The sequence below is a fragment of the Bubalus kerabau genome, chromosome X (assembly GCF_029407905.1).
Source record: "Bubalus kerabau isolate K-KA32 ecotype Philippines breed swamp buffalo chromosome X, PCC_UOA_SB_1v2, whole genome shotgun sequence".
Taxonomy (NCBI): domain Eukaryota; kingdom Metazoa; phylum Chordata; class Mammalia; order Artiodactyla; family Bovidae; genus Bubalus; species Bubalus kerabau.
In genome coordinates this window covers 153,475,380-153,499,459 of record NC_073647.1, presented here as the reverse complement: position 1 = coordinate 153,499,459, position 24,080 = coordinate 153,475,380, and the positions used below count along the sequence as shown (strand labels likewise).

At 41.1% G+C, this 24,080-nt stretch overlaps 1 protein-coding gene and 1 long non-coding RNA gene across 4 annotated transcripts in view; one reads left to right on the top strand and one right to left on the bottom strand.

Moving 5' to 3' along the window:
• LOC129640441 (uncharacterized) overlaps window positions 1-12,873 on the bottom strand; it is a 227,622-nt gene extending 214,749 nt beyond the window's left edge. For 2 of the 3 annotated variants that reach the window (XR_008708812.1, XR_008708810.1), the window contains exon 1: window positions 12,553-12,873. This is a non-coding gene — a long non-coding RNA (uncharacterized LOC129640441). Of the gene's footprint in view, window positions 1-11,844; window positions 11,958-12,552 lie in introns of those variants that run through there. The other variant, XR_008708811.1, reaches the window with a different exon arrangement.
• Window positions 1-24,080, top strand: part of AP1S2 (adaptor related protein complex 1 subunit sigma 2) — a 157,763-nt gene that overhangs the window by 79,275 nt on the left and 54,408 nt on the right. The window lies entirely within an intron of this gene.

Genomic DNA, 24,080 nt, shown 5'->3' with positions numbered 1-24,080 from the left:
CTTCGCATCAGGTGGCCAAAGTATTGGAGTTTCAGCTTCAGCATTAGTCCCTCAAATGAATATTCAGGACTGATCTCCTTTAGGATGGACTGGTTGGATCTCCTTTCAGTCCAAGGGACTCGCAAGAGTCTTCTCCAACACTACAGTTCAAAAGCATCAATTCTTCGGTGCTCAGATTTATAATCCAACTCTCACATCTATACCTGACTACTAGAAAAACCATAGCTTTGACTAGATGGACCTTTACTGGCAAAGTAATGTCTCTGTTTCTTAATATGCTCTCTAGATTGGTCATAGCTTTTCTTCAAGGAGTAAGCATCTTTTACTTTCAGGGCTGCAGTCACCATCTGCAGTGATTTTGGAGTCCAAGAAAATAAAGTCCCTCACTGTTTCCATTGTTTCCCCATCTATTTGCCATGAAGTGATGGAACCAGATGCCATGATCTTAGTTTTTTGAATGTTGAGTTTTAACCCAACTTTTTCACTCTCCCCTTCACTTTCATCAAGAGGCTCTTTATTTTTCACTTTCTGCCATAAGGGTGGTGTCATCTGTGAACTGAGGTTATTGATATTTCTCCCGGCAATCTTGATTCCAGCTTGTGCTTCTTCCAGCCCAGCATTTCACATGATGTACTCTGCATATAAGTTAAATAAGCAGAGTGACAATATACAGCCTTGACGCACTCCTTTCCCTATTTGGAACCAGTCTATTGTTCCATGTCCAGTTCTAACTGTTGCTTCCTGACCTACATACAGATTTCTCAGGAGGCAGGTCAGGTGGTCTGGTATTCCCATCTATTGAAGAATTTTCCATAGTTAGTTGTGATCCACACAGTCAAAGGCTTTGGGGTAATCAATAAGGCAGAAGTAGATGTTTTTCTAGAACTCTCTTGCTTTTTCGATGATTGAACGGATGCTGGCAATTTGATCTCTGGTTCCTCTGCCTTTTCTAAATCCAGCTTGAACATCTGGAAGTTCATGGTTCACGTACTGTTGAAGCCTTACTTGGAGAATTTTGAGGACCGCTTTGCTAGCATGTGAGATGAGTGCAACTGTGCAATAGTTTGAACATTTTTTGGCATTGCCTTTCTTTGGGATTGGAATGAAAACTGACCTTTTCCAGTCCTGTGGCCACTGCTGAGTTTTCCAAATTTGCTGGCATATTGAGTGCAGCAGCACTTTCACAGCATCATCTTTCAGGAATTGAAATAGCTCAACTGGAATTCCATCACCTCCACTAGGTTTGTTCGTAGTGATGCTTTCTAAGGCCCACTTGACTTCACATTCCAGGATGTCTGGCTCTAGGTGAGTGATCACACCATCGTGATTATCTGGGTCATGAAGATCTTTTTTGTACAGTTCTTCTGTGTATTGTTGCCACCTCTTCTTAGTATCTTCTGCTTCCCTTAGGTCCATACCATTTCTGTCCTTTATTGTGCACATGTTTGTATGAAATGTTCCCTTGGTGTCTCTAATTTTCTTGAAGAGATCTCTAGTCTTTCCCATTCTGTTGTTTTTCTCTAATTCTTTGCGCTGATCACTGAGGAAGGCTTTCTTATCTATCCTTGCTATTCTTTGGAACTCTTCATTCAAATGGGTATATCTTTCCTAAGAGTGGCAAAAAAAACTGTCTAAGAAAACTTCCTAAAAAAACACTTCCTAAAAAAACTTTCCTAAAAGTGGCAAGAAAACTTCTTAAGAGTGGCAAAACAGGACTTGTGTGCTAAGTCACTTGAGTCATGTCTGACTCTTTGCAATCCTATGGACTATAGCCTGCCAGGCTTCTCTGTCCACAGGATTCTCTAGCCAATAATACCGGGGTGGGTTACCATTCCCTTCCCCAGGGGATCTTCCCAATCCAGGGATCGAAAAATAGGCCTTATCTTTGTATTAATATATATACAAAAATAGTTAACACGTGATTCTACATCAGATAAACACAAATTAAATTGACATGTATAAAGGTACTCTTATCAAGTAAGCAGAAAACATGATGTTGGTGGGAACAGTTGATATACTGCATGAATTATATAGTGAGCCAGTATCTCAATGGGTCAAAACTTTTTAATCATGTACCGTTCCCCCTAGTATATTTATTTAATATGTATTTATTTATAAATTTTATATATGTTCTATGTTATAAAATACATATAAAATTAAATTTTTAATGAAACCAGTATTATTTGTTTTCCACAACCCAATGGATCATTTTCGGGTTTACACACCCTGTATGGAAGACCACCATCCTAGACAACAGAATCAGAATTGAAAGTTTCTGAAACAAATCTATGATGGTGGCTGTAACCAATAACAGGAGATTAAATATAGATGAAGGTCACACTTCAATTCCCAAATTGAGCCCACGTTGAGGAATTTTATATGCAAATATACTACTGTAATACTAACACATCACCAGCAGATGACTTCTAGGTCTAGTAATTGAAGATGGGTGGACTGAGCAGCAAGCAGCATTTCAAGAAAAGCCAACCTTGACAATTATTCAAACCCACCAGATGGTGCCCCATTCTTGCTACTATCACTATGTAACATTGCTGTATTAAATTAGTGTGTTTTCTTTCTAGGGATTTCTTGAAACAAAATAAGGTTTCAGAGGGCAGGAGCAATATGTGCCTGCTTCCATCGTTTTAGGAAACTGCTTTGATACCAAGGCAACCAGAAATTCTGTTACCCGAGAGAGGCCTGCTTTTCATTCCTTTGGGACCAGCATCCCAGCTCTGGGTTGCTGGTTATTAACTGCAGCAGGAGGGGAGAAAGGAGCAAGCATCCTTACTAGTTCATCAGTGAGGGTGGTTTCCTTGAACAATTCCACTCAAATCTGAACGTTTACATCACAATTTCAGGTCAAAGTATGGAATCTCTGTGCTACTGCTGCTAAGTCGCTTCAGTCGTGTCCGACTCTGTGAGACCCCAGAGATGGCAGCCCACCAGGCTCCCCCGTCCCTGGGATTCTCCAGGCAAGAACACTGGAGTGGGTTGCCATTTCCTTCTCCAATGCATGAAAGTGAAAAGTGAAAGTGAAGTTGCTCAGTCATTCCCGACTCTTAGCGACCCCATGGACTGCAGCCTACCAGGTTCCTCTGTCCATGGATTTTCCAGGCAAGAGTACTGGAGTGGGGTGCCAATGCCTTCTCCGATGGAATCTCTGTAGAAACTGCCAAACCCCAAAAGTGGGTTTAGGGCAACCAGAGTGTTTTCTGGGTAGAATATCCTTTGGGCCAGCCACAGTGACTTTGTAGAAAGTTATGGTAGGACAGAGCAGAGAGAACAAAGGCTTTGGGGTCAGACAGATGTGGGATGGACCCATCCACACTGCCTGTGTGACATCAGGCAAGCTACTGAACTTCTCCATCACAAAAGGCAGTTAGTGAAATGCTGTAAGATTTTCTAGGCTTATTGTGAATGCTGGAAAGAATATTCATAGAGCATCATGCACAAGATCCAAGCTCTCCATTCACTCAGTCATGCCTGAGGATGTGACTACCTGAGGCACTTGTTAAAAATGCAGATATTTCTCCCCTAGAGATTCAGATGTCACAAGCCCAGAGTGAACAAAGGATAAACCAGGGTGAATATTCCATAATTTCCTGCCTTGGGGAAACCTGTTCATTTTAAGAAGTCCCCCTCATCCCCCAGGTGATTATTATTGTCAAACAAGCTTAGGAATCCCCACACCAACAGTTTATTTTTTTTTACCACCATTGCTGCGCCCACTGCTGTGTCACTGCTATTTTGTTCCTTCCTGCCACCCCACAGCACTACTCCAGGGTGCCACCATTATAGAGTCTACCTACTTTCTTTCACCACGGAAAATTCCCTGCATTTTCTACTTCACTTCCTTCCTCCCACCCTCACTCCTCAGTCAACCTGCTCTCCACCATCTGTCGAGTTGGAAAGACTAGAGTAGATGGATTCGTGTGAAGGCTTTGAACTGAAAGTGACTTACTGAGCTGCACAGGCCAGGGAGTTTTTCAAAAGAAGTGGCTTAAACTTGAGAGATTCATCCTAAATAATAGCAGTACTGGCCGAGTGGCAAATGTTTTGAGGAGAAGGATCTCTCAATTCCTGCCATGACCTACTTGCTGATTCATCTGCATGTATATAAGAATCACTGGAGAACTTGATAAAATACAGATTCTGTTATTAGATACTGGATCTAAGATGGGGCCCCAGACTCTGCATTTCTAACAAGCTCCCGAGTAAGCCGACGCTGTTGGTCCAAGGACATTCTGATTGTCAAGCAGTGGATAATGGTGAAGAAAAGACCTACATCCCCAAAAGACTGGAAATATATCAACACCAGAGACTAACGTGACCATGAACATCTCGAGTCTGTTAAGTTAGGAAAGCTTCAAGAGACAGGCCTGGTAACAGTACACACACAACCCACAAACACCATGTCAGAACTTTTCAACACCTTCAATAACTTAAAAATCATTACTTTCCATGAGGGAACATTTCCGTACAGAAATGACAACTAACAGCTCCAAAGTTTATCGTAAAAGCATCTTATGCAGTTATTTTAAAAATCACATCTCAATAATCATAAAAGGTAAGTAGAGGTAAATGTGCTCTTTTACACATGACAGACAATACAAGAACACCAAGATAATTGTTGACAGAGCCAGTTCTCCTTGAACAAAGAAATTTCCATTTGCCTCTATGGCACAGTCAACTCTACAAACATAAAAGGTTTTGAACAAGTTCAACTGGCTTCTGTTGTTAACTTCCTGGAGAAAGTTAAAACACAGTGTGAAACAAAAAATGCTGAATGTGAGAAATGGGGACAATGGAGTACAGCTGTGGTGTTCTGGAAGTTGAGCAGTAACCTATTTGCAAATCTGGAAGGTCTCTGAAAAGCAGCCACTGGCTGATCAAAAACGTCATACAGTACAAACTCCTTAACTGCAATTGTCTATTGGGAAAACAAGCTCCACCTTAGGTGTGTGACAGTGATGCTTCTAGGGACACTGATATCCATAGTTAACAAACATACCATTTGACTCTAAAGCTCCACACATTATCTATAAAAGCCACCTTTGGTACTCGCACAGATCCAGAGCCTCTTCCTAGGGCAGGTGGAACTTTCTGAAACAACAGGACAAAGTTGGTTTACAATCTGTTTAAAACTGCCACCACTCACAAAAGGACCCTGGCTATGCCTGATATGGAGCCCATATTGCTCTTTCTCCACAAAGCTTTCCTCCTCTCCCTGGAAACCTGGCTTTTTAGCCTCCAGCTGCTGAGCTACCAGGCGGAGAAAAACAACATCAAGCAATGTCAGGCAGAAATTTTCACTATGTCTGCAGTTCTGCTGGTGTTTGTGGGAAGATAATATTATGTCAACCTTACACAGGGATAGTCTTCTTTGTACACTCCCACTCATCAGATTTTAACCTCTAGTGACTTTTTGAACTAGAAGACAGAGGAATAGCCTCTTTGCTGTTTAGGTTGGGACAAAATGGGATAGTTGTGCAGTTTATCTCTAGTATTATATACATCACTAAGAGTTATTTTCGTGTTTTAGTTTTGGGTTGAGCTATAACGCACATACAGGAAAATGCACAAATCATTATGTATGAACAGCTCAGCAAGTATTCACAAACTGATCACACCCTTTGACTCTCCTCCAAACAGGAACTGGAGCACTGGAGCATCCCAGAAGTTCCCTCTATGCCCTCTCTCAGTCACTATGTCCTCCTCTCCCTAGGAATGGCTCTCCTGGCTTTTATTACTCTATAGATTAGTTTGGTGTATTTTCAAACTTTAAACACAATTCTAAAATTGGGCCTATTTTTGACATATGAAATTAAAAGGTAATAATATTAATACCAAATTTGTTTAAGTTGCTTGTTTTCATGGTAATTTAAAAGTCCAAAAACTAAAGTGTCTCTTTTAGTTCAGTCCAATTGCTATGGACTGGATTGTACACTCCCAAAATTCAAACGTTGAAGTCCTAACCACCAAAGTGACTGTATTTACAGAAAGAGTGTTTAGAAGATAATTAAGGTAAAATGAGGTCATAAGGGCTTTGTATAAGACTGTGGCCTTATAAAAAGGGGAATATCTCTTTCTCCCCTGTTAGGACACAGTAAGACTACCAAAGGCTATCATCAGATCCAGATCACCTGGCACCTTGAGTTTGGACTTCCCATCTTCCATAAATGTGATAAATTAATTATTGTTGTTTAAGCCACCCAGTCCGTGGTATTTTGTTATGGCAAGCTGACCTCATACATCAATTTTCCTAAAAATGTATTTCACTTTTTTGAGTAATAAATTTATTGCTGAAGACAAGACTCTTCATTTCAAAATAATGCATTGGGTTTTGTTTTGTTTTTAGTTTAAAGAGAAGTTGGTTCCAAAAAAAAAAAAAAAGAGAGAGAGAAGTTGGCATACAAAATTAAATTGCTACTGCCCAATAAGAAAAGTACATTTATTAGATAAACATGCGAAGTCAAGTGGGCCTTAGGAAGCATCACTATGAACAAAGCTAGTAGAGGGGATGCAATTCCAGTTGAACTATTTCAAATCCTAAAAGATGATGCTGTGAAACTGCTGCTGCACTCAATATGTCAGCAAATTTAGAAAATTCAGCAGTGACCGCAGGACTGGAAAAGGTCAGTTTTCATTCCAATCCCAAAGAAAGGCAATGCCAAAGAATGCTCAAACTACCGCACAATTGCACTCATCTCACACACTAGTAAAGTAATGCTCAAAATTCTCCAAGCCAGGCTTCAGCAATACGTGAACCGTGAACTTCCAGGTGTTCAAGCTGGTTTGAGAAAAGGCAAAGGAACCAGAGATCAAATTGCCAACATCCGTTGGCTCATCAAAAAAGCAAGAGAGTTCCAGAAAAACATCTACTTCTGCTTTATTGACTATGCCAAAACCTTTGACTGTGTGGATCACCACAAACTATGGAAAATTCTTAAAGAGATGGGAATGTCAGCCTATCTGACCTGCCTCTTGAGAAATCTGTATGCAGGTCAGGAAGCAACAGTTAGAACAGGACATGGAACAACGGACTGATTCCAAATAGGAAAAGGAGTACGTCAAGGCTGTATATTGTCACCCTGCTCATTTAACTTATATGCAGAGTACATCATAAGAAACACTGGGCTGGATGAAGCACAAGTTGGAATCAAGATTGCTGGGAGAAATATCAATAACCTCAGATATGCAGATGACACCACCCTTATGGCATGTGTCACTGAACTTCCCAAGGAAAGTGTAAATTTAATAGACGAGAGAGATCTTGCCTTTCTCTCTTTGCATCCCAGCACTTAGCATATAAATCTCCTTCAGTTCAGTTCATTTGCTCAGTCGTGTCTGACTCTGCGACCCCATGGACTGCAGCACGCCAGGCCTCCCTTTCCATCACCAACTCCCGGAGTTTACTCAAACTGACGTCCCCTGCAGTCACCACCTGCAATGATTTTGGAGCCCCAAAAAATAAAGTCTGTCACTGTTTCCCTATCTATTTCCCATGAAGTGATGAGACCGGATGCCATGATCTTAGTTTTCTGAATGTTGAGCTTTAAGCCAACTTTTTCACGCTCCTCTTTCACTTTCATCAAGAGGCCCTTTAGTTCTTCTTGCCAACAAAGGTCCGTCTAGTCAAGGCTATGGTTTTTCCAGTAGCCATGTATGGATGTGAGAGTTAGACTATAAAGAAAGCTGAGAGCCAAAGAATTGATGCTTTTGAACTTTGGTGTTGGAGAAAACTCTTGAGAGTTCCTTGGACTGCAAGGAGAGCCAATCAGTCCATCCTAAAGGAAAATCAGTCCTGAATGTTCATTGGAAGGACTGATGCTGAAGCTGAAACTCCAATACTTTGGCCACCTGATGTGAGGAACTGACTCATTGGTAAAGACCCTGATGCTGGGAAAGATTGAAGGCGGGAGGAGAAGGGGATGACAGAGGATGAGATGGCTGGATGGCATCACCAACTCAATGGACATGAGTTTGAGTAAACTCCGGGAGTTGGTGATGAAAAGGGAAGCCTGGTGTGCTGCAGTCCATGGGGTCACAAAGAGTCGGACACGACTGAGAGACTGAACTGAACTGAAGGAGATCTATATGCTAAGTGCTGGGGTGCAAAGAGAAAAAGGCAAGATCTCTGTCATCTATTAAATTTTACTTTCCTTGGGAAGTTCAATCATTCCAAGTCAATGGCAGATATTAATGACTTTGCTAACTTAGGTTTAGGTGCCCTGACTTTGAAATAATGTAATAAAACCCTGTCCTTGTCACTGCCTTTGAAATCAGGGTGGTAGCTGCAGCGCCTCACACTAAAAGTAGACACCCAACACATGTTGTTGATTAAAGAGGCAGCTGGAGGATTCTGAAGTGTAGTTGGAGCAAGAGAAGTGCCAAGAGGTGGCTCTATTTAATTAACACTCTGTTGGGAAGAATCAGGCTCCCAGTGGAATCACCCATAGTACCCAAAGGGAATGCAGTGATTCTATTTGCAAGCCAGTGTGACAAGAAGTGTTTCCACTGAGTCATATTTTCAAAAGCCATCATTTTCTTCTTCTGTAAACAAATGCCAATTAATGTGTAGGCTTGACTTTCTCAGAGTTGAATAAAAATAACACAGCAACTGGGTGGTATGCAATTTGCCACTTGTGCTTTTAATTTACAAACCTATTGCATGACTTGTGCCGTCAGAGAAACAAGAAATAATTAGAAAGGTAGACTAATATGGAAAATAAGATGTTTGTGATATCTGGGTCCTCCTCATAGCTCAAAAGGCACTGTTTGTTATACTGCGTCCAAATATAAAACAAATGATCTGTCTCCAACATAAACTAGCCTGAACACCAGCCAAATGAAAGCAGCTGCCACTAGATTAAAAAGTCATTTTCTCAGCCAACTCAGATTAAAAAAGAAACATTTTATGAACATATTTCTTCAACTCTAGCAGATTTTTATTATTGTATGTTTCAGCTGCACATAAAAATAAAAACAGCATCTCCTGGCATGACCATTTGTCAGAAATTTAATTTCAGATAAACAGATGGTGCTAAACTAAAAATATTAGTAGGGTATCATCTGTAAAATTCAAATAATTTTAGTATGTGTTGTCTTTAGTCTTTTTTTTAAACATAGAAATTTCTTTTTCTAAATCAATCTCACCAAAATATAGCAAATTTTCATTTTCAAGAATGTTGAACAAGGGTCTCTTGTGTTCCCCATCTCTAGGGGCTCTTGACAAGAAATAAATTTAGAATATACTGCTCTTTTTTCACTTCAGGGCCCGGAAATAAATCTGGATAAAATGTTAAAGGCTACAAACTGAAGTTAGAATTATCTTTACAGGTTGATTTACTTGCTGTTCAAGACTTGGGCACATTTTGAGCACCTGGAGGTCCAAGTTCTACATGCCAATGTCCCAGTGAAAGGAAGCAGATAAAGGAGAAAAGGAGTCACACAGCAAATAGCCAAAAGACAACTTTCCCAACTTCCATTAGTTATTAAAACAAAAAATTAAAGCCGTCCCTCCAATCATTCAGTGAAAGTTCTACCCCAGGACCAACAGCCACAGCAACTCCAACTTTGGGACCAACCAAAGCATCTGCCTACAATGCGGGAGACCCAGGTTTGATCCCTGGATCAGGAAGATCCCTTGGAGAAGGAAATAGCAACCGACTCTGGTACTCTTGCCTGAAAGATCCCATGGACAGAGGATCCTGGTAGGCTACAGTTCATGGGGTCGCAAAGAGTTGGATGCGACTGAGCAACTTCACTTTCACTTTCAAAGCTCTTACTGACTTGAAGTACAGATTGGATTAGAGTGCATTTCATTATGTACAGCATATACCAGGTTGAACTGCATGAAACTGCCAATACCCAACCAGTTTTGACCGTCATCTATTTCAAACAAATACGGAGACTGTTTCTGAGGACCACTTCATTTCTAACTCCACCCCTAGTACAAATCAAGAATGTTACTCAATATGTACCAGATTGTATAGGAGGTGCTTGGCCATTTGGGTCTGCTTCCTTGCCCTTAGAAAACTATTATTTTCCTCATTGGTCTAATCAGATCTAATTCTCTAGCAGAACAGAGCTTTTTCACCAAGGCTGTGGACATCTTTGGAGCATAGGTTTCAGGGGGATTAGTGAAAACTTAGATATTGTATACATAATTGTGTGTGTATTTTGGAGTTGGGATTGGGCAAGAGAAGTGAGTCCATGATATTTACCAGCTTTAAGAGAAAAGAATGGGTCAAAATTGTTAGCTGCTCGAAAATCCTGCCTCGTCCCTGAAAACTCTAGCTTACATTGATCGCACCCTGAAAGCAGTTCTGAAAGACTTAGTGTTCAGTTCAGTTCAGTTCAGTCGCTCAGTTGTGTCCGACTCTTTGCGACCCCATGAATCGCAGCACTCCAGGCCTCCCTGTCCATCACCAACTCCCGGAGTTCACTCAGACTCACGTCCATCGAGTCGGTGATGCCATCCAGCCATCTCATCCTCTGTCATCCCCTTCTCCTCCTGCCCCCAATCCCTCCCAGCATCAGAGTCTTTTCCAATGAGTCAACCCTTCGCATGAGGTGGCCAAAGTACTGGAGTTTCAGCTTTAGCATCATTCCTTCCAAAGAAATCCCAGGGCTGATCTCCTTCAGAATGGACTGGTTGGATCTCCTTGCAGTCTTAGTGTACTTAAACATAAACTGACTCACATGCTATTAATACTTGCTGGTTTGAGAAATGTTTTCTCTTACAGATCAGATAGAAAGTTCCAAGAGGCATAGCTCTTTTATGCTTCTTGTATCTCCCCTTAGTTTCCAGCACACGGGTTTAATCTTAAAGGTTAATTAAAAATTTTGTTAACAAATAACATGTGTCACTGTTCCTTAAAATTATTAAAAATTTGAGTTTTCTAGTGAAAATTCATCTACCATCACATACTTCTACATTTCTATAGTTTACAATTGGATTTGTTTATTGTTCACATGAATTATTCTATTTGTAAAAAGAACAGTAAAACTATTTAAAAATCATTATTCAAAGAACATAATTAAGAGTACAAATCTGATATCAAAAGTTTATTGTAATGATATGTAAAAAGTTGGATCTGCCCCTGCTGCCACCACCATCCATAGTTATGAGTTAACTGGTTCAGATAAACAAACAGCTTTGGCATTATTTTTCTGAGAAATGGAAGAAGGCCAAGCCCTATTTGGAAATATATTGGTAGCCTTAAAGGGATTTAAAATACACATATATAATTTTCTTGGGTTTATACTATCTTAGATGAGTGATTCTATAAGGCAAGGTTTCTCAACCTTGGTGAAAGTGAAAGTCGCTCAATCCTGTCTGACTCTTTGCAACCCCATGGACTATACAGTCCATGGAATTCTCCAGGCCAAAATACTGGAGTGGGTAGCCTTTCCCTTCTCCAGGGGATCTTCCCAACCCAGGGTTGACCCAGGTCTCCCACATTGCAGGCGGATTCTTTACCAGCTGAGCCACAAGGGAAGTCCAAGAATACTGGAGTGGGTAACCTAGTCCTTCGCCGGGGGATCTTCTCTACCCACAGATGGAACCAGTGTCTCCTGAATTGCAGGCAGATTCTTTACCAACTGAGCTATCAGGGAAACCCTCTCAACCTTGGTACTACTTGCATTTTGGACTAGATAATTCTTTGTTGTGGGGCTGTCCTGTGCAGTGTCGGATATTTAACAACATCCCTGGCTTTTACCACTCAGTGCCAAGGTAAGCCCTCCCTCAGCTAGGACAACCGAATATATCTCCACTCATTGCTAAATGTTGGGAGGGAGCAAAATCACCCCCAGTTAAGACTCAAGAAGACTTACTTAACCTATTTGCTGCTGCTGCTGCTGCTAAGTCTCTTCAGTCGTGTCCAACTCTGTGTGACCCCTGAGACGGCAGCCCACCAGGCTCCCCCATCCCTGGGATTCTCCAGGCAAGAACACTGGAGTGGGCTGCCATTTCCATCCCATGTGTTTCTCCTTACCTCATGAAGAGGAGAACCTCACTAGAAATAACACTCCTCAAAGGTTTTCTGTTAGGGTTGCCGGATTTAGCAATTAAAAATAGAAGATGCCAGCAGGGAGGAGGGAAGGGGTTTCAAGCTGAGGGGACGCATGTATACCTGTGGCCAATTCATGTTGATGTAAGGCAGGAACCATCACAATACTGTAAAGTAATTATCCTCCAATTAAAATAAATCAATTTAAAAAAAGATGCCCAGTTAAATTTGAATTTCAGATAACAATGAGTAATTTTTTGTACAAATATGTCCCAAATGTTGCATAGTATTTAATTTGGCAAACTTATTCCCAGTGAAATACTAAAATCATAAATAAATTGCCAATTCATGACAGGGGAAAAATAGGATTAAATAGTTACTGTGACTCTTTTCTATTCCAATGCTGTATTGAAGTGATGAGAACTGGGCTGTGTTACAAATAAGTCACTTTGTTGTTTTTGTTATTGTTGTTAAAAAATAATAAATAATAATAATATATTTCACAGCAGGTCATAGTGAAAACAGCACTTACTTTGGATCCAAGCAGCTCTGAGTTGAAACTTGACAGTCATTTTTGAAGGTGTGAACTTTGACAAGTTAACTTCTGAATCTCTACTTCCTCTTTAATGGGGAAAAAAAAAACAACTCGCAGGCGTGGGAGAGGGAATTATAAATTCTGTTACTGAGTAGTTGTGTGAGTCTATGATGAAATGAGGTAGCTTTTTAAAGTTGAAGTGAATAATATTAATACATAACATTGCTGGCACTTGGCACTCTCTGGATGTGTGGGGATGATGACTTAGGACTCCAGGAGGCTGTGGACAGGACGTTCTTCTGGTGCTGCTCCTATCCCAGATGTAATCTCATAGGCCCCAAGCAAAGGCCCCAGGCAGCACCTGCCAGGGGGCAAAAGAGGAAGTTGAGTTACCCATTCACTCATAGCCGCACCTGACTAATAATAGCTAAACTACCCACTCAGGGGGGCCCCTGAATGGGGCTGGTAGCAATACTGAGCAGAGAAGTGTGAAAAACCGAGAAAAAAAAAAAGGGAACCACAGCCTGACATTCGTAAGGCTATGGTGTTCAACTCCTAAAATGCTCTTCTCAAGAGAGCTTTTCACTCAGATTTTTCCACCTTGCAACTGGTCTGACAGTGTAAAGATATATTGAGTTTTTTAAAAGATGCTTCCCTGTATTTCTATTTCTTCATTACCAAAAACGAAGGGGTGGGGCAAGTGAACTCTAACATTCATTCCAAGTTTGAAAAACCATGTGAAAAAAACTATTCCTCCTTTCAAAGGGCTTTCCTCGTGGCTCAGCTGGTAAAGAATCCACCTGCAATGCAGGAGACCTGGGTTTGATCCCTGGGTTGGGAAGATCCCCTGGAGAAGGGAACAGCTATCCACTCCAGTATTCTGGCCTGGAGAATTCCATGGAGTCGGACAGGACTGAGTGACTTTCACTTTCACTTCACTTTTCCTTTCAGAGGCCCAACTGAAGCTGGCTCCTCCTGAAGGGTTCTGCTCTGGAAATCCTGCCAGCACTAACCTCTCCCTTAGCTTTTATTGTTCCTACCATCCATTAAAGCAAATAATCTATCACAAGCTACTTCATACTTTAAAAGATTATATTACCTGCATAATGTATACAGAATAATAAAATAAATATCTATGTATCCACTGCTCAATCTAAAAATTATGTTACCGATGTTTTCAAGGCCCCTATCTGTATCCCTTTCACTCCAGAAGTGAAAGGGATACAGACTTTTGTTAACTATGTATTCCTTTTTTACTACTTCCTTGCTTTTCTTAATAATTTTATAACATATATATCTATCCCTAAAGAGTATTCATTTAAAGTTGTTGCTTCTGAATGTTATATCTGTGTTTTCATACTTTATATATTCTATATTCTGTGACTTCTTTTACTCATTAGTGTATTTGTGAGACAGCCATGTTGATGGGTGAAATTCTAGTTCAATCATGATCACTGGCTCCACCACATTCTATTATTGAATATACTAGCATTTACTTATTCATCATTCTGGTCAGTGGACTATTAGGTTGTTTTCAGTTTGCTGCTATTTTGAATAATGCTGTGGTGGCCATTTTATTCTTTATGTCTCCTGGTACAAAGAGACCAGGGTTTCCTAGGGCAGGTGCATCCTCTCTTTTCTCAGTTCAGTTCAATTGTTCAGTCATGTCTGACTCTTTGCAACCCCATGGACTGCAGCATGCAGGCCTCCCTGTCCATCATCAACTCCCGGAGTTTACTCAAACTCATGTCCATTGAGCCATCCAACCATCTCATCCTCTGTCATGCCCTTCTCCCACCTTCAATCTTTCCCAGCATCAGGGTCTTTTCCAATGAGTCAATTCTTCACATCAGGTGACCAAAGTATTGGAGTTTCAGCTTCAGCATCAGTCCTTCCAATGAATATTCAGGACTAATTTCTTTTAGGATGGACTGGTTGGATCTCCTCGCAGTCCAAGGGACTCTCAAGAGTCTTCTCCAACACCACAGTTCAAAAGCATCAATTCTTCCGTGCTCAGCTTTCTTTACAGTCTAACTCTCACATCCATACATGACTACTGGAAAAACCATAGCTCTGACTAGATGGACCTTTGTTGGCAAAGTATTGTCTCTGTTTTTTAATAAGCTGTCTAGGTTGGCCATAACTTTTCTTCCAAGGAGCAAGCGTCTTTTAATTTCATAGCTGCAGTCACCATCTGCAGTGATTTTGGAGCCCCCACCCCCCACCAAATAAAGTCTGTCACTGTTTCCACTGTTTCCCCATCTATTTGCCATGAAGTGATGGGACTGGATGCCATGATCTTAGTTTTCTGAATGTTGAGCTTTAAGCCAACTTTTTCACTCTCCTCTTTCACTTTCAAGAGGCTTATTAGTTGTTCTTCACTTTCTGCCATAAGGGTGGTGTCATCTGCATATCTGAGGTTATTGATATTTCTCCTGGAAATCTTGACTCCAGCTTGTGCTTCTTCCAGCCCAGCATTTCTCATGATGTACTCTGCATATAAGTTAAATAAGCAGGGTGACAATATACAGTCTTGACGTACTCCTTTCCCTATTTGGAACCAGTCTGTTGTTCCATGTCCAGTTCTAACTGTTGCTTCTTGACCTGCATACAGATTGCTCAGGAGGCAGGTCAAGTGGTCAGTTATTCCCATCTAAGAATTTTCTACAGTTTGTTGTGATTCCTTTGGCATGGTCAATGTTTTCCAAAGGGGTTTACCAATTTACATCTTCACCAGCAGCCTATCAGTCCTCCTTGCTGCATGTCTTCCACCCAGGATACTGTGAGAGCAAATAAAATCAATTTCTCTGCTTGCAGTGGGCAAAGAGACCATTCTCCTACCCACGCCTTTTCTTAAGAGTACTTCCTAAAACATAGGGACAGAATGAATCTGAGCCCTCATTCTAAACTTTGGAATAGAGATAAATCTCTCTACAGGTTAAGCCCAGTCTCCAGTCTTTACAACAGAGTTATCTCCAAGGCCAGGAGCAAAGAGAATTGTAAATACACGTGTACCTCTGGAATTAGCTAAGGGGTTGGTAGGAGACTTTCAGAAGGCACAGTCCTTTGTCTTTCCAGGAGATCAAAGAAGTCATTGCTCTTTCTTATGCTCTGCTCTATAAATTACATGAGACTTTGTCCTAACTTGTAGTCTCTTGCATGGACCACCTGCATCATGTGTTTTCTCTCTTCTAAAATTGATATGGAGGAGGTCTTGCTGGCAGGATTGTTTTGTTTCTCCAACATATTACTCTTTCATCCATTATTAAAATATTTTTTAAATTTTGGGAATAAATTTAGATTTGCAGAAAAATTGTAAAGATAGCATAGAGAGTTCCCATGCACCCCTGATTTCCACCCACTGGAATTTTATTTAGTTGAATATTTAGTATCTTGCATTATTTGCATATCATGTATATTATACATAGTGTGTATATATGTATATATATATATATTTGCTCATATGCATTTTTATTTACATAAGGGTCTGGACAAGGTGCTGCTCTAGGTTTCAGTACTTACTATAAGACCTTAACAATAGGAAGAAAGGCCCTAGCTGAATTTGAAGGCAGAGGTGGGAGAGGGCCAAATTGTTCCCTTAAGAAAATGAAAGGAATTTATATTTGTCTTCTGAGAGGAATGAAGCAGAAAATGGGAAGGAGAAGAAAATTTAACAAGGACACAAGCTGATATGGAGCTGCAGAGGAGGCCAAGCAATTGCTTTAAGAACCAGGATATTGAATGTTAATTTTAACTTTTGTCCACTCTAAAGCTGGGATGCACCAAAAACACAGTTCATTCACATGTCCAATGGCCCAAGCAAGGCCAGAACCAAATATTCTATCCTAGGATGAAATTCCATACATAAAATTTGATTTTACAATATTAAAATAGTATTATTAAAAGTTATAGTCATTTTTTTAAGTACAATGGTTTACTGTAGCTATAGAAACATTTGGGCTCAGACAGCTGCTGGCCTGCTCTTTCAACCACTGCACCATCGTTAGTAATTTTGTACCAAAGGGATATTCACTTTCAAGTGAGGTCAGAACAGGTACACCATGTTTTTGGCCAGCACCACCTGCATGGAATTCTGCCCCTAGTGATGCCGTCACCGATTTATTAAGTTTCTTTCCTAATAGTAACTGACCAAGGTCAAAATGTACCTCTTGAAGTCCAAGGTTAGGTCGATGGTGACAGTGCAATTTCACTGAAGCAGGCTCAACCAACTGAGCTTTGTGCAGGATTTAAAGAAGATAATTTCTGAATATTTTCAGGAGCTGCCTTAAGATTGTTTTTCTTGCTCTGGTTTTTTATTTCTAATATGTGTTCAGCACTTACAATGCTTCACATGATCACAGGAGATAAATTTGTCTTCAAACCTTGGATCTGGAAATGTGGCATTGGAGCAAGTAATTGGCTTTCAAGATGACAAAACTATCTCTGAATTTCCACCTGGATCTCAGGTTTCATTGCATTCACACCAATTTCAGCATCTTCACTGGAGAAAAATGATAGAGGTATCTCTCCAGCAGGTCATGGAGAAAATACTTGCAGCTTCAAGGCACATCAGGCTGGTTAACTGCTTCAGTAGCTTTCAGCAAATAACTACCTTCTCTGCAAATAACTGCTGGCTGCTAATAAGCCCTGCTATGTTGGTATCGTTATCTTCAAAACACAGAATTAAGGTTCCATTGCCCAAGTAACATTTTTTTTTAATGCGTTAATGCTGCTTTTATATCTTGTTTGGCCTGCAGTTTGGAAAGCACCTTGCACACTGTTTAGGGAAGGAGTTCTCGTTTATTAAAGGCAACAATGAGTTAAATTAATACCTCCTCAGCTTTAGTGATGCCCAGGGATTCGGATTTGGTAGCTTGGGGTAGGACCCACATTTCTTTTTTTAAAGATTTATTTTTTTTTTTGTTTGTTTTTTGTTTTGTTTTTAATTTTTATTTTATTTTTAAACTTTACATAATTGTATTAGTTTTGCCAAATATCAAAATGAATCCGCCACAGGTATACATGTGTTCCCCATCCTGAACCCTCCTCCCTCCTCCCTCCCCACACCATCCCTCTGGGTCGTCCCAGTGCACCAGCCCCAAGATTTATTTATTTATTTTTGGCTGTGCTGGGTCTCTGTTGCTGCATGCGGGCTTTCTCTAGTTGCAGCGAGCGAGTGGGGGGTGACTTTTGCTTGTAGGGCATGGGTTTCTCACTGCAGTGGCTTCTCGTTGTGGAGCGCAGGCCCTAGGGTGCTCAGGCTGCAGTAGTTGTGGCACGCAGGCTTAGTTGCTTGGCGACATTTGGAGTCTTCATGGACCAGGAATCTAACCCATGTCCCCTGCATTGGCAGGCAGATTCTTAACCACTATACCACCAGTGAAGCCCCAAAATTCGCATTTCTAATGAGTTCCCAGGAGCTCCAGCTGCTGCAGCTCCAAGTTAAATCATGACCTTGTCCCCACCCACTGTCTTCTGTTGTGGGTCTGGTTTGCTGCAGGGGTGTCCATCTGCTTTTCTTATTTTGCCAGCTTCTAAACTTCTTTCCAAGGAAACCACTTAGTCTTCTATTTTTTTTAACAGCTTCATTTAGATATAATACACATACCATATAATTCATCCATTTGAAGTGTACAATCCAATGGTTTTTACTATATCTACAAAGTTATGCAACCATCATCATAATTTTAGAATATCTGCATCATCTCAAAAAGAAACTCTCTTTAACTCTCACTACCACCTCTCTCCAGGTCCTGGCAACCTCTAATCTTCCTCATGTCTCTACGAATGTGCCTGTTTTAGCCATGTCATAGAAATAGAACCACAGTCACCCTCTGTCCTTTAGTATTTTCATGAAGGGACAGGAACACAGCAATATTTGTCATGATTAAACATGATTAGAAAAACAACCCTGTTGGGCACCATTCTTTAAAAGACAAGGCCCTTGAGGATGATATCTCTTCCCGAACAGGGTCAGTTAGTGGCATTAGCAGCAAAGGTTATTTGGATTTTGAAGGTTTACTGTTATGGTGGCATCTACTTACCTTATGTGGCCATCACTGCACCTTGTGAGAACGATTCATTCTTTCTTTTGGAGAACTCATCTTCACTGGTCCAACAGTGTGACTGTAATGGTGCTACTAGTACCCTCCTCCTAACTCCCATCACTCCACCTCTTTACCCCATGTTATGGACTGAATGTTTGTGTCTGCCCAAAATCATATGTTGGAACCCTAACCTTGAATGCATGGGCTTTAGGAGGCAGAGAATTTCTTTCAGAAGTGATTAAGTCATGAGGTGGAGCCCTCATAAATGGGATTAGTGCTCTCATAATAGAGAGAGCTTGCTTCTTCTCTCTGCTCTGTGCTAAGTAAGAAGGTTCAGTTCAGTTCAGTCGCTCAGTCGTGTCCGACTCTTTGCGACCCCATGAATCGCAGCACGCCAGGCCTCCCTGTCCATCACCAACTCCCGGAGTCCACTCAGACTCACATCCATCGAGTCGGTGATGCCATCCAGCCATCTCATTCTCTGTCGTTCCCTTCTCCTCCTGCCCCCAATCCCTCCCAGCATCAGAGTCTTTTCCAATGAGTCAACTCTTCGCATGAGGTGGCCAAAGTACTGGAGTTTCAGCTTTAGCATCATTCCTTCCAAAGAAATCCCAGGGCTGATTTCCTTCAGAATGGACTGGTTGGATCTCCTTGCAGTCCAAGGGACTCTCAAGAGTCTTCTCCAACACCACAGTTCAAAAGCATCAATTCTTTGGCACTCAGCAACTGTAAAGCAGAAAGAAGGCTCTCATCAGAACTCAACCATGATGGCACCCTAATCAGAACTCCCACCCTTTAGAATTCTGAGAAATAAATGTTGCTTAAGCCACCCAATATATAATATTCTGTTATAGCTGCTTGAGCTAAGACAACTCAATTCATAGGAGAGGATACACGATCCAAGTTTGCTCTGTCAGAGGCCTTCCCTGGACATTTTCAAAACTGTCCTAAGGGAATGAAACTGCCGGGAGAATGTGAGCCCTTGATCTGCCATCAATCAAGAGTTTCAACATCCTGGTTGATATGGGCAGGGAGTCAGAATCTTGAGGAGAGGGGGTTCCAATCTTGTCCCTGAGGTTCCCATCTTCTTGCTTCCCTAAGAGTTTGGTTTGTTCATTCAGTCTCTATTCTAGAAGTATGGAATGGACCTCAGGCAGCTCTGAAGGCTCAGACCTAGAAACTTGTGGTAAACTAACCTTTAATGTCACCAGTCTCATGGCAAATAAGGGGTGTGCCTACTTCTTATACCTTCTATCTGCTTATATCTCTGTGTCTTACTTCTCATATACAGTGAGCAGGCAAGCAGAGAGCAGGTTCTCCCCAGTATGACCGAAAGGGGCTAAGAGAGTAAAAAGACCTCAAGGGTAGAGAAGAGCAAAGTTCTCAGTCTGTGTTCACTGTCCTTAAAGGGATCCTGGACGAATAAGGATGCAAGCCACATTGACTCCTGCTTTGTGAGGTTGCTGGGTGCAGCTGTCTTTGTATCTTTTGATAACAGAGAAAACACATTCCTTTAACTGTGTTATGGGCCTCTTTCCACCAATCACATCACTGCCCCACTGAGACACAGTGCGCAATAAATTATCCCAAGATCCTGCCAATAAATCCCTTTTAACCTAAAGTCCTTGGTTTGCTATACCATATGTTTTGAAAAGTTCCAACTATATACAACTACTGATGCTAAGAAATTTAGTTGTCATTCTGCTTATCTAAAGATAAGGCATTCACTATACTTTTGCATAAATGTGATTGTCAGGCTGAACACCATGTACTGGCTACCAACTCTAGAGGAGGACTCCGAACACTTCTACCTACTGTGTGTTGGGTTGGAGTTGCCAAGGAAAACACAACACAGTCAAGCACCAGATGGAATGATGCTTTACTTACATAGAGAGGAAAAACAGAGCAAGATCAGCTTCAGTAGTGGGTTTCAGCTCCTTGTGGCCAGCAGGCCCCAGAGCAGCCAACACAGAGCAATGGTCTATGCACACCCGTCTTGTGCTGCAACAGAAGGACCCTGACCTCTCCCTGTGGAATCTGAAATATTGAAAGCTGGGCGCCTGCCTGTGGGCTGTTAGCATACATACTTAGGCACCATCAACACTCTGTGAGCATAAAACAGGGAAAGATACTCCATACAAGACAGAAAGACCAGTATGGGCTGTGTGGGCTCTTAACCTCTTGGTAAGGAAGTGTTCCAGGCCCAAAGTGAAAGCGTTAGTTGCTCAGTCATGCCCAACTCTTTGCCCAAGGCTCTTTCTTATTTGGCTGAGCAGAGGGTCAAAAGATTGCCTTTCGATCCTGTCTTTACCCAAAACAACCATATTTTCTTGGAAACTTTGGCTTTCGAGATACAGAAACCCCAACGCAGAACTGGCTCACACAACTAATAAAGTTCAGTAGTAAGAGTCTCAGCTCCATTTATTTGTAACTCTTTGCTCTGCCTTCTTATGCAATACTGTCACCATTTTAAGACAGATATTGTTTATGGAAGCAAAACAGGTGCACACTTTGTCTCTCCTTAAACTCTTCTCTACTTGGACAAACTCAGCATTCTTGAAACAAAGGGGAAGGCATTAAGGCTACCACTTGTTGCGAGAGACAATCTCAAAGTTTGACATGTTTTTCTGGGCTCTGTTTTCACTTAGTTTGATAATGGTTGAATTCAATTGTTTACCAAGTATTGTCAATGAAAGAACACAGCCCTGCCTCAAAGAAATTGAGTCTTCTAGTCAACACACAAATAGTTACTCTGAATACAATACAGAATGCTAATTTAAAAGTAACCCAAGAAACCCAGAAGAGGCTACTTAGCCTAACCTAGAGTGCTATAACCCTGGATGAGGCCATGGCAATCCCCTCTAGTATTCTTGCCTGGAGAAGCCCATGGAGAGAGGAGCCTGGTGGGCTACAATCCATGGAGTCACAAAGAGTCAGACATGACTGAAGTGACTTAGCACAGCACAGAGTACTATAAATGCTTCCTGGTAAACATTTTACCTGCACTCTGAAGGTATTTCCACTTGGGACTTCAACTCCACACAGACACTCTTATGAGGGCAAGGCCTGTCACCACAGTATCCACTTATCCTAGCAGGGACTAGCTCTCATGCCAACCTAAATCTGTTCCAGAAGAAGCCATTGTATAGTTGTATTTTAACTGGTTTGTGGTTTTCTTGTTTCCATTTTCAGTCAGTTGTTTGTTCTTTTCCTACATTCTCCTTCCTCAACTTCTAACAGTGTAACAATCCAATCCTGCTCTCCTCCATTTGTTCTTACAGCTCTCCACCTTCTCCATCTACATGTGAAAACTTAATTTTCATTTTCCAGTGTATGGAGACACAGAAGTACTTTTCAGAGCAAGTTTGACAATACAGGGAAGGTGAGAACTGACATTTATTAAGCACCAACTGTGTGCCAGGCACAAGAGTAGGCTTTTTTGCATGCATTTAATTCTCAGAGAAGTCTGTGAGATAGATAGTATCCCTGTTTTACAAATCAGGAAACTGAGCCCAGAGAAGATATGTTACTCACAGAATTCTATACAGCTGCTTAGTGGAGTGGCTGCATTCTCTACATAAGACTACCTGATTTCAAAGTTTTTCCAAAGCTACATTCTTTTCATTACCAAGTGATTTAAATTTTCATTGCAAAGAAAAATCATCTGGAGAGGTTACACACACACACACACACACACACACACACACACCAAGACCTTGGCCCCACATCTAGAGATCCTTATTTTAAATGGGGGTGGGGCCAGTATTTTCCTTCAAATCTCCTTGGATGATTCTAATGAGAATCCAGGCTTAAAACAAATTGTACTAGAATGTGTTGCCTCCAAAACCATATCAATAAATTTCATGAAACCTAGCAGAGGCTGGACAGCACTTCAATCTCAACATCTAAAAATAGCTAATAGCGGCACCAATACACAGTATTAAAAGAAACTGAGGGTAATTTCACCTAGAATGCTTCACCCATGCAAAGTGTTTATGATCAGCCTGGGACCAAGATAGACAGCACAAATCAGACTCCGGAAGCCTGCTCTTGACTTTGCTTCTGAGCCTGTGTATGACGGTTGCCTTCTCAGCATACACTGCAAATGCCCTGCCCCATGTCCCCCTGGCAGGGCCTGGGTCATCTGCAGCTGTTGGGAAAGACAGTCTTGTTCCTGCTGACAGCTCTTCACCTCCAGCAACCACCCATGTCTCTCTCCATCTCTGCCCCAGGGCTTCACTACCACCTTCAGCGTGAGCTCAGTGGTGCAGGGCATCTAGGAAGTGCCAGGGACTTTTTTGCTGACTTCTCCCTCGCAGTCCAAAAGTCTCCACTCCCTCACTTATGCTCCCTGAGGTCACCTCCGCTGTTTACTTCCTGCACCCAAATCCTAGTCTCAGGATCTGCTTTGGAAGAATCAGACAGGAAACGACCTCCAAGTGTTTCATTTTAGCCTCAGATACAAATAAGCATTAGGTCAACAATGATACATACTAACTTATACATGAATTTTACTTTATAGCTTACAAAGAAAGAGCTTTCACATTCTCATTTTGATCACTAAAGGAGAACATTCCCTAACACCATCACAAGGGGAATTGGGGATGGATACAATTCTCTTTCATTTCTTGAGACTAAAGTACTCCATTATCATAATAAAGACAGGCATAGATTAACTTTTCCCTGTATGCACACACTCTGCCCACTCTTGACTCTGAGTGTTCTTCATAAGAAAAATGGCCAATTCAAGCAAATATTAGAAATAATTCTATTGTTTTATATAGCAGATTCTCAATTAGTGCAACAATGTTAGTGTGGGTTGTTTTTTTTAAACTTTTATCGTGAATAGTCATTCATGCTTCATTATGTAAAATTATATGTCAAAAAATGATTGTTGTGGAAACATTTTTCACTGAGGTAAATACAATTTAACATGGGTCACAGACTAGGGATAACAGGGAAATTTAACATTTTTTATGTGTTCTTGTAAGTTAAATAAAAATGAGATAGAAAGGGGGAGATCATTGGGGTTGCACTGTAAAAAGTAATATACCTTTGCCATTTCTAAAGATTCTGCTGGGTATTATAGCTTACAGCAGTCTCAACTATAGAAAACTTTAAATAAAATTGACTGGCTTGAGGAAAGGATATTATTATTTTGAGAACAGGAATGAGCAAAAATGCACAGCTCTCTCTCTGAGTCTAAATCCCTAATGAAATGGATAATCCTGCAGTAGGAGAATTCAATTTAAGCTATTATTGTCCCATCTGTGCTGAGTCAGGGCTGGCCACCTTACACAGAAAAGTAGGGCTCCTTTTCAGTAGAATTGCCATCTTTTCTCTACAATTTGTATCTTTTTGCTGCTGGTTAGATTTCTATTATTTGTATTTTAAGGAATTTCAAAGCATTTCCTTAAAAACAAGATTAAAAGTTTTAAGTTTATATGAGAGGTACCACATGAACCATGTAGGTAAGGT